Raw genomic sequence first — 11,219 nt, forward strand, 5'->3', positions numbered from 1 at the left:
CACTCAGGGTGGAGTTCACCTTCCATAAACAAGTATCGGACTTGAAAGAATTTGTTTCTGTTTGGACTGTTGGTGGTGTTCTGTGTGCCATAGAGCATGAAGAACTGCAACTGCATTTCTAGTGTGTGTGTGTGTGTGTGTGTGTGTGTGTGTGTGTGTGTGTGTGTGTGTGTGTGTGTGTGTGTGTGTGTGTGTGTGTGTGTGTGTGTGTGTGTGTGTGTGTGCTGTAAACAGATTAGTTCTCATCGCCTGTTTATGAGTGTTCTTTTTGTGTAAAAAAAAAAAAAAAAAAAAGTGAAAATAAAGAACTGTTAAAAGGTCAAAGGTCTCTCTCTCTCTCTTCTATTCCTCTCTCTCTCTCTCTCTCTCTCTCTCTCTCTCTCTCTCTCTCTCTTCTATTCCTCTCTCTCTCTCTCTCTCTCTCTCTCTCTCTTCTATTCCTCTCTCTCTCTCTCTCTCTCTCTCTCTCTCTCTCTCTCTCTCTCTCTTCTATTCCTCTCTCTCTCTCTCTCTCTCTCTCTCTCTCTCTCTCTCTTCTATTCCTCTCTCTCTCTCTCTCTTCTATTCCTCTCTCTCTCTCTCTTCTATTCCTCTCTCTCTCTCTCTTCTATTCCTCTTTCTCTCTCTTCTATTCCTCTCTCTCTCTTCTATTCCTCTCTCTCTTCTATTCCTCTCTCTCTCTCTCTCTTCTATTCCTCTCTCTCTCTCTCTTCTATTCCTGTCTCTCTCTCTCTTCTATTCCTCTCTCTCTCTCTTCTATTCCTGTCTCTCTCTCTCTTCTATTCCTCTCTCTCTCTCTTCTATTCCTCTCTCTCTCTCTCTTCTATTCCTCTCTCTCTCTCTTCTATTCCTCTCTCTCTCCCTCTTCTATTCCTCTCTCTCTCTCTCTTCTATTCCTCTCTCTCTCTCTTCTATTCCTCTCTCTCTCTCTTCTATTCCTCTCTCTCTCTCTCTTCTATTCCTCTCTCTCTCTCTCTCTTCTATTCCTCTCTCTCTCTCTCTTCTATTCCTCTCTCTCTCTCTTCTATTCCTCTCTCTCTCTCTTCTATTCCTCTCTCTCTCTCTCTCTTCTATTCCTCTCTCTCTCTCTCTCTCTTCTATTCCTCTCTCTCTCTCTCTTCTATTCCTCTCTCTCTCTCTTCTATTCCTCTCTCTCTCTCTCTTCTATTCCTCTCTCTCTCTTCTATTCCTCTCTCTCTCCCTCTTCTATTCCTCTCTCTCTCTCTCTCTTCTATTCCTCTCTCTCTCTCTCTCTCTTCTATTCCTCTCTCTCTCTCTCTTCTATTCCTCTCTCTCTCCCTCTTCTATTCCTCTCTCTCTCCCTCTTCTATTCCTCTCTCCCTCCCTCTTCTATTCCTCTCTCTCTCCCTCTTCTATTCCTCTGTCTCTCTCTCTTCTATTCCTCTCTCTCTCTCTTCTATTCCTGTCTCTCTCTCTCTTCTATTCCTCTCTCTCTCTCTTCTATTCCTCTCTCTCTCTCTCTTCTATTCCTCTCTCTCCCTCTTCTATTCCTCTCTCTCTCCCTCTTCTATTCCTCTCTCTCTCTCTCTTCTATTCCTCTCTCTCTCTCTCTTCTATTCCTCTCTCTCTCTCTTCTATTCCTCTCTCTCTCTCTCTTCTATTCCTCTCTCTCTCTCTCTCTTCTATTCCTCTCTCTCTCTCTCTCTCTCTCTCTCTCTCTCTCTTCTATTCCTCTCTCTCTCTCTCTTCTATTCCTCTCTCTCTCTCTTCTATTCCTCTCTCTCTCCCTCTTCTATTCCTCTCTCTCTCTCTCTTCTATTCCTCTCTCTCTCTCTCTTCTATTCCTCTCTCTCTCTCTTCTATTCCTCTCTCTCTCTCTCTTCTATTCCTCTCTCTCTCTCCCTCTTCTATTCCTCTCTCTCTCCCTCTTCTATTCCTCTCTCCCTCCCTCTTCTATTCCTCTCTCTCTCCCTCTTCTATTCCTCTCTCTCTCTCTCTTCTATTCCTCTCTCTCTCTCTTCTATTCCTGTCTCTCTCTCTCTTCTATTCCTCTCTCTCTCTCTTCTATTCCTCTCTCTCTCTCTCTTCTATTCCTCTCTCTCTCTCTTCTATTCCTCTCTCTCTCCCTCTTCTATTCCTCTCTCTCTCTCTCTTCTATTCCTCTCTCTCTCCCTCTTCTATTCCTCTCTCTCTCTCCTCTTCTATTCCTCTCTCTCTCTCTTCTATTCCTCTCTCCCTCTCTCTTCTATTCCTCTCTCTCTCCCTCTTCTATTCCTCTCTCTCTCTCTCTTCTATTCCTCTCTCTCTCTCTCTTCTATTCCTCTCTCTCTCTCTTCTATTCCTCTCTCTCTCTCTCTTCTATTCCTCTCTCTCTCTCTCTCTTCTATTCCTCTCTCTCTCTCTCTCTCTCTCTCTCTCTCTCTCTTCTATTCCTCTCTCTCTCTCTCTTCTATTCCTCTCTCTCTCTCTTCTATTCCTCTCTCTCTCCCTCTTCTATTCCTCTCTCTCTCTCTCTTCTATTCCTCTCTCTCTCTCTCTTCTATTCCTCTCTCTCTCTCTTCTATTCCTCTCTCTCTCTCTCTCTCTCTCTCTCTCTCTTCTATTCCTCTCTCTCTCTCTCTTCTATTCCTCTCTCTCTCTCTTCTATTCCTCTCTCTCTCCCTCTTCTATTCCTCTCTCTCTCTCTCTTCTATTCCTCTCTCTCTCTCTCTTCTATTCCTCTCTCTCTCTCTTCTATTCCTCTCTCTCTCTCTCTTCTATTCCTCTCTCTCTCTCCCTCTTCTATTCCTCTCTCTCTCCCTCTTCTATTCCTCTCTCCCTCCCTCTTCTATTCCTCTCTCTCTCCCTCTTCTATTCCTCTCTCTCTCTCTCTTCTATTCCTGTCTCTCTCTCTCTTCTATTCCTCTCTCTCCTCTCTTCTATTCCTCTCTCTCTCTCTCTTCTATTCCTCTCTCTCTCTCTTCTATTCCTCTCTCTCTCCCTCTTCTATTCCTCTCTCTCTCTCTCTTCTATTCCTCTCTCTCTCCCTCTTCTATTCCTCTCTCTCTCTCCCTCTTCTATTCCTCTCTCTCTCTCTTCTATTCCTCTCTCCCTCTCTCTTCTATTCCTCTCTCTCTCCCTCTTCTATTCCTCTCTCTCTCTCTCTTCTATTCCTCTCTCTCTCTCTCTCTTCTATTCCTCTCTCTCTCTCTCTCTCTCTCTCTCTCTCTCTCTCTCTTCTATTCCTCTCTCTCTCCCTCTTCTATTCCTCTCTCTCTCTCTCTTCTATTCCTCTCTCTCTCTCTCTTCTATTCCTCTCTCTCTCTCTTCTATTCCTCTCTCTCTCTCTCTTCTATTCCTCTCTCTCTCTCTTCTATTCCTCTCTCTCTCTCTCTCTTCTATTCCTCTCTCTCTCTCTCTTCTATTCCTCTCTCTCTCTCTTCTATTCCTCTCTCTCTCTCTCTTCTATTCCTCTCTCTCTCTCTCTTCTATTCCTCTCTCTCTCTCTTCTATTCCTCTCTCTCTCTCTCTCTTCTATTCCTCTCTCTCTCCCTCTTCTATTCCTCTCTCCCTCCCTCTTCTATTCCTCTCTCCCTCTCTCTTCTATTCCTCTCTCTCTCTCTCTCTTCTATTCCTCTCTCTCTCTCCCTCTTCTGTTCCTCTCTCTCCCTGTCCTATCCCATGTACTTCTCCCCCCAACCGGTCAAGGTGGATGCCCCCCCCCCCCCCCCCCCCTTCCAGAGTCTAGGCTCCGCCCCCTTTCTTCCTGAAGAGGGACTTCTTATGAACTGTTCTTCCTGAGAGGGAGTTCTTCCTGGTTTCCTCTGTTGCTTGTTCCATCTGCTGCTCTGGAAGGTTTAGTTGGGTTCTGTTGTTCTCTATCATTGTAAGAGGTTCTGGAAGGTTTAGTTGGGTTCTGTTGTTCTCTATCATTGTAAGAGGTTCTGGAAGGTTTAGTTGGGTTCTGTTGTTCTCCATCATTGTAAGAGGTTCTGGAAGGTTTAGTTGGGTTCTGTTGTTCTCTATCATTGTAAGAGGTTCTGGAAGGTTTAGTTGGGTTCTGTTGTTCTCTATCATTGTAAGAGGCTCTGAGATGTTGGTTGATGTGATTTAGAGCTTTACAAAGAAAATAAAACTGAATTGAATTGAAAAACTTTCGTCTTGTTCTTATGGAGTATGAACGGGCCTTTAGTCTCAGTCTGTCAGTCTCTGTCAGTCTCAGTCTCAGTCTCAGTCTGTCAGTCTCAGTCTCAGTCTGTCAGTCTCTGTCAGTCTCAGTCTCAGTCTCAGTCTCAGTCTGTCAGTCTCAGTCTGTCAGTCTCAGTCTGTCAGTCTGTCAGTCTGTCAGTCTCAGTCTGTCAGTCTCAGTCTGTCAGTCTGTCAGTCTGTCAGTCTGTCAGTCTAAGTCTAAGTCTCAGTCTCAGTCTCAGTCTGTCAGTCTCAGTCTCAGTCTCAGTCTGTCAGTCTCAGTCTGTCAGTCTCAGTCTGTCTGTCAGTCTCAGTCTCAGTCTCAGTCTCATTCTCAGTCTGTCAGTCTGTCAGTCTCAGTCTCAGTCTCAGTCTGTCAGTCTGTCAGTCTGTCAGTCTCAGTCTGTCAGTCTCAGTCTGTCAGTCTGTCAGTCTGTCAGTCTGTCAGTCTAAGTCTAAGTCTCAGTCTCAGTCTCAGTCTGTCAGTCTCAGTCTCAGTCTAAGGCTCAGTCTCAGTCTCAGTCTCAGTCTCAGTCTCAGTCTCAGTCTCATTCTCAGTCTGTCAGTCTGTCAGTCTCAGTCTCAGTCTCAGTCTGTCAGTCTGTCAGTCTGTCAGTCTCAGTCTGTCAGTCTCAGTCTGTCAGTCTGTCAGTCTCAGTCTCAGTCTCAGTCTCAGTCTGTCAGTCTGTCAGTCTAAGTCTCAGTCTCAGTCTGTCAGTCTGTCAGTCTGTCAGTCTCAGTCTCAGTCTGTCAGTCTGTCAGTCTGTCAGTCTAAGTCTCAGTCTCAGTCTCAGTCTGTCAGTCTCAGTCTCAGTCTCAGTCTCAGTCTCAGTCTCAGTCTGTCAGTCTGTCAGTCTGTCAGTCTGTCAGTCTAAGTCTCAGTCTCAGTCTCAGTCTGTCAGTCTGTCAGTCTCAGTCTCAGTCTCAGTCTGTCAGTCTGTCAGTCTCAGTCTCAGTCTCAGTCTCAGTCTCAGTCTCAGTCTCAGTCTGTCAGTCTGTCAGTCTGTCAGTCTAAGTCTCAGTCTCAGTCTCAGTCTGTCAGTCTGTCAGTCTCAGTCTCAGTCTCAGTCTCAGTCTGTCAGTCTGTCAGTCTCAGTCTCAGTCTGTCAGTCTGTCAGTCTCAGTCTCAGTCTGTCAGTCTCAGTCTCAGTCTCAGTCTAAGTCTCAGTCTCAGTCTGTCAGTCTGTCAGTCTGTCAGTCTGTCAGTCTCAGTCTCAGTCTCAGTCTAAGTCTCAGTCTCAGTCTCAGTCTGTCAGTCTATCAGTCTGTCAGTCAGTAAGTATTTACAGGTTTAGTTATAAAGCGTTTTCACAGATAAAAAATCAAGTACTGTACATAAAATGGGTGAAATACAACAGAACATAAAAATTTAATAAAATATAATAAAAGTGAGAGAAATATTTTGCTAAAAGCTTTCTTCATTAAAAACGTTTTTCAATGCTTTTTAAAGAACTTGTGCAATCAAGCGTGCGAAGGGACAAGAGCAAGTCGTTTCATAGTCTGGGCGTTACAGCCTGAGAGGACCTGTCCCCCCGGGGGAGGGGTTACATCCAGAGAGGACCTGTCCCCCCGGGAGGAGGGGCTACAGCCAGAGATGACCTGTCCCCCTGGGGGAGGGGTTACAGCCTGAGAGGACCTGTCCCCCCGGGGGAGGGGTTACATCCAGAGAGGACCTGTCCCCCCGGGAGGAGGGGCTACAGCCTAAGAGGACCCCCGGGAGGAGGGGCTACATCCAGAGAGGACCGGTCCCCCCGGGAGAGGGGTTACATCCAGAGAGGACCTGTCCCCCCGGGAGGAGGGGCTACATCCAGAGAGGACCGGTCCCCCCGGGGGAGGGGTTACAGCCTGAGAGGACCTGTCCCCCCGGGGGAGGGGTTACAGCCTGAGAGGACCCCCGGGAGGAGGGGCTACATCCAGAGAGGACCGGTCCCCCCGGGGGAGGGGTTACAGCCTGAGAGGACCTGTCCCCCCAGGAGGAGGGGCTACATCCAGAGAGGACCTGTCCCACCGGGGGAGGGGTTACAGCCTGAGAGGCCCTGTCCCCCCGGAGGAGGGGCTACATCCAGAGAGGACCGGTCCCCCCAGGAGGAGGGGCTACATCCAGAGAGGACCTGTCCCCCCAGGAGGAGGGGCTACAGCCAGAGAGGACCGGTCCCCCCGGGGGAGGGGTTACAGTCAGAGAGGACCTGTCCCCCCGGGAGGAGGGGTTACAGCCATACAAGACCGGTCCCCCCGGGTTCTAAAGGGTCTTTGGGACCTTCAGGAGACTCTGCTCTGAGGATCGGAGGGTAACCCTGAGGTGTAGGGACACAGCAAGTCCACAACGTACCGAGGGGCCTGACCATGCAGTGCCCGGAAGGTGAGAATCCACATTTTGAAGTCAATTCTAAATTTGAGTGGGAGCCAGTGAAGAGTTGATCAAATGGGGGTGATGGGGGCTGTTTTGGGCGAACCTGTCAAAAGTTTGCAGCTGAGTTTTGTACCAGCTGAAGTCTGCCGAGGACGGTCTTCCTGAAGCAGGGACAATGGAACTAGAGTAGTCCAGGTGAGACCACATGAAAGCATGATGATCATTTCAGGTCTGGTTCTGACATCGTCCTCCGACTTTAGAGACGTTTCTCAGCTGGTAAAAGTAGTTTGTGGTGAGCTGGTGGGAGTGTCCCTCCAGAGACATGGCCTGATCAACCCTAACCTGAGGTTCCTGTGGTTCCTGAGGTTCCTGAGGCTGGTTCTAACAGTCCAGAGCACCAAGCTGCTTATTGATCAGGAATCTTTGTATCAGGGGCAGTGATCAGAGGGGCAGTTTGTCAGCGTTATTCTGGAGGTGATTTGAAGAAAGGTCGTTTTTAATGCAGGTCCCACAGTCCAAACCCCGAGACAAGACATGAAACTGTGAGTCAGTGAAGGGACAGAACAGCTGGATGTCCTCAGCGTATAAGTGGTAGGACACATGTTTAAACCACCAATGAGACGACCAAGAGGCAACAGGTACCATAGAAAGAAAACAGGCCCCAGGACAGGACAGAGTCCTCCACAGGACAGAGTCCTCCACAGGACAGGCTGGACACTTCAGTTTGTTGTTGAAGGCAACATGGACGGTTCTTCCTTCTATGTATGAGGAGAACCACTGAAGGACGACCCAGAAAATCCCAGCTCTGATTTCAGTCTGTTGATCAATATATTGAGGTCCACCGTATGGACAGCAGATGAAAGTCCAGTAGGACCAGGGCTGTGGAGGGACCAGGACTGTGGAGGGACCAGGACTGTGGAGGGACCAGAGTCTGCAGCATCATCACATTGTTTCAGACCTTTAGTAGAGCAGCTTCAGTGGAGAGCATTTTACTAAAACCAGAGAAATCCTGCTGCTCCGCGTCTGAGGTGAGCTGGTCCACCACTACCTGGTCCAACATGTTAGAGACAAACACCAGTTTTGATCCTGGCCTGGAGTTTTTAGGCTCCACAGGATCCAGCTTCAGTTTTTGAAGAACCGGCTTCACTGGAGGAGGGTTCAGCTGGTCCACTAAAATCCTTATCCTGGAAGCTGACAGGAGGGAAGGACCACCAGGAGCACCCTGGAGAAGATCCAGAGCAGAAGCTGTTCCTGGACCTGATGTCTTCACCTCTGATCACCAAACAGTTCAGGAGGTTCTGCCCGTCCTCCTGAGGGTACAAAGAAGTTTAAGAAATTATTACATAGCTGATTGGTGGACTGACGGAAGGAACAGCTGATTGGTGGACTGATGGAAGGAACAGCTGATTGGTGGACTGGTGGAAGGAACAGCTGATTGGTGGACTGATGGAAAGAACAGCTGATTGGTGGACTGATGGAAAGCACAGCTGATTGGTGGACTGATGGAAAGATCAGACGTTTGGTGGACTGGTGGAAGGAACAGCTGATTGGTGGACTGATGGAAAGAACAGCCGATTGGTGGACTGATGGAAGGAACAGCTGATTGGTGGACTGACGGAAGGAACAGCTGATTGGTGGACTGATGGAAGGAACAGCTGTTTGGTGGACTGATGGAAGGAACAGCTGTTTGGTGGACTGATGGAAGGAACAGCTGATTGGTGGACTGACGGAAAGATCAGCCGTTTGGTGGACTGGTGGAAGGAACAGCTGATTGGTGGACTGGTGGAAGGAACAGCTGATTGGTGGACTGATGGAAAGAACAGCTGATTGGTGGACTGGTGGAAGGAACAGCTGATTGGTGGACTGATGGAAAGAACAGCTGATTGGTGGACTGACGGAAGGAACAGCTGATTGGTGGACTGATGGAAGGAACAGCTGATTGGTGGACTGATGGAAGGAACAGCTGTTTGGCGGACTGACGGAAGGAACAGCTGATTGGTGGACTGATGGAAGGAACAGCTGTTTGGCGGACTGACGGAAGGAACAGCTGATTGGTGGACTGATGGAAGGAACAGCTGATTGGTGGACTGATGGAAGGAACAGCTGATTGGTGGAGTGACAGAAGGAACAGCTTTTTGGTGGACTGACAGAAGGAACAGCTGATTGGTGGACTGATGGAAGGAACAGCTGTTTGGTGGATTGACGGAAGGAACAGCTGTTTGGTGGAGTGACGGAAGGAACAGCTGATTGGTGGACTGATGGAAGGAACAGCTGATTGGTGGACTGACGGAAGGAACAGCTGATCGGTGGACTGATGGAAGGAACAGCTGATTGGTGGAGTGACAGAAGGAACAGCTGATTGGTGGATTGACAGAAGGAACAGCTGATTGGTGGACTGACAGAAGGAACAGCTGTTTGGTGGAGTGACAGAAGGAACAGCTGATTGGTGGAATGACAGAAGGAACAGCTGATTGGTGGACTGATGGAAGGAACAGCTGATTGGTGGAGTGACAGAAGGAACAGTTGTTTGGTGGATTGACAGAAGGAACAGTTGATTGGTGGACTGATGGAAGGAACAGCTGATTGGTGGACTGACGGAAGGAACAGCTGATTGGTGGACTGATGGAAGGAACAGCTGATTGGTGGACTGAAGGAAGGAACAGCTGATTGGTGGACTGACGGAAGGAACAGCTGTTTGGTGGAGTGACAGAAGGAACAGCTGATTGGTGGATTGACAGAAGGAACAGCTGATTGGTGGACTGACAGAAGGAACAGCTGTTTGGTGGACTGATGGAAGGAACAGTTGTTTGGTGGACTGACAGAAGGAACAGCTGTTTGGTGGACTGATGGAAGGAACAGCTGATTGGTGGACTGACGGAAGGAACAGCTGATCGGTGGACTGACGGAAGGAACAGCTGTTTGGTGGAGTGACAGAAGGAACAGCTGTTTGGTGGACTGACGGAAGGAACAGCTGATTGGTGGACTGACAGAAGGAACAGCTGTTTGGTGGACTGACGGAAGGAACAGCTGATCGGTGGACTGACGGAAGGAACAGCTGTTTGGTGGAGTGACAGAAGGAACAGCTGATTGGTGGATTGACAGAAGGAACAGCTGATTGGTGGACTGACAGAAGGAACAGCTGTTTGGTGGATTGACAGAAGGAACAGCTGTTTGGTGGAGTGACAGAAGGAACAGCTGATTGGTGGAATGACAGAAGGAACAGCTGATTGTTGGAGTGACAGAAGGAACAGCTGTTTGGTGGATTGACAGAAGGAACAGTTGATTGGTGGACTGATGGAAGGAACAGCTGATTGGTGGACTGACGGAAGGAACAGCTGATTGGTGGATTGACAGAAGGAACAGCTGATTGGTGGACTGACAGAAGGAACAGCTGATTGGTGGAGTGACAGAAGGAACAGCTGATTGGTGGATTGACAGAAGGAACAGCTGATTGGTGGACTGACAGAAGGAACAGCTGATTGGTGGACTGACAGAAGGAACAGCTGATTGGTGGATTGACAGAAGGAACAGCTGATTGGTGGACTGACAGAAGGAACAGCTGTTTGGTGGACTGATGGAAGGAACAGTTGTTTGGTGGACTGACAGAAGGAACAGCTGATTGGTGGAGTGACAGAAGGAACAGCTGTTTGGTGGACTGATGGAAGGAACAGTTGTTTGGTGGAGTGACAGAAGGAACAGCTGTTTGGTGGACTGATGGAAGGAACAGTTGTTTGGTGGAGTGACAGAAGGAACAGCTGTTTGGTGGAGTGACAGAAGGAACAGCTGATTGGTGGATTGACAGAAGGAACAGCTGATTGGTGGACTGACAGAAGGAACAGCTGTTTGGTGGACTGATGGACGGAACAGCTGTTTGGTGGACTGATGGAAGGAACAGCTGTTTGGTGGACTGACAGAAGGAACAGCTGTTTGGTGGACTGATGGAAGGAACAGCTGTTTGGTGGACTGACAGAAGGAACAGCTGTTTGGTGGACTGATGGAAGGAACAGCTGTTTGGTGGACTGACAGAAGGAACAGCTGTTTGGTGGACTGATGGAAGGAACAGCTGTTTGGTGGACTGATGGAAGGAACAGCTGATTGGTGGAGTGACAGAAGGAACAGCTGATTGGTGGACTGATGGAAGGAACAGCTGATTGGTGGAGTGACAGAAGGAACAGTTGTTTGGTGGAGTGACAGAAGGAACAGTTGATTGGTGGACTGATGGAAGGAACAGCTGATTGGTGGAGTGACAGAAGGAACAGCTGTTTGGTGGAGTGACAGAAGGAACAGCTGTTTGGTGGACTGATGGAAGGAACAGTTGTTTGGTGGAGTGACAGAAGGAACAGCTGTTTGGTGGAGTGACAGAAGGAACAGCTGATTGGTGGATTGACAGAAGGAACAGCTGATTGGTGGACTGACAGAAGGAACAGCTGTTTGGTGGACTGATGGAAGGAACAGCTGTTTGGTGGACTGACAGAAGGAACAGCTGTTTGGTGGACTGATGGAAGGAACAGCTGTTTGGTGGACTGACAGAAGGAACAGCTGTTTGGTGGACTGATGGAAGGAACAGCTGTTTGGTGGACTGACAGAAGGAACAGCTGTTTGGTGGACTGATGGAAGGAACAGCTGTTTGGTGGACTGATGGAAGGAACAGCTGATTGGTGGAGTGACAGAAGGAACAGCTGATTGGTGGACTGATGGAAGGAACAGCTGATTGGTGGACTGATGGAAGGAACAGCTGATT

The sequence above is a fragment of the Lipophrys pholis genome (assembly GCF_963383615.2).
Source record: "Lipophrys pholis genome assembly, chromosome: 8".
In the NCBI taxonomy this organism is placed as follows: Eukaryota; Metazoa; Chordata; class Actinopteri; order Blenniiformes; family Blenniidae; genus Lipophrys; species Lipophrys pholis.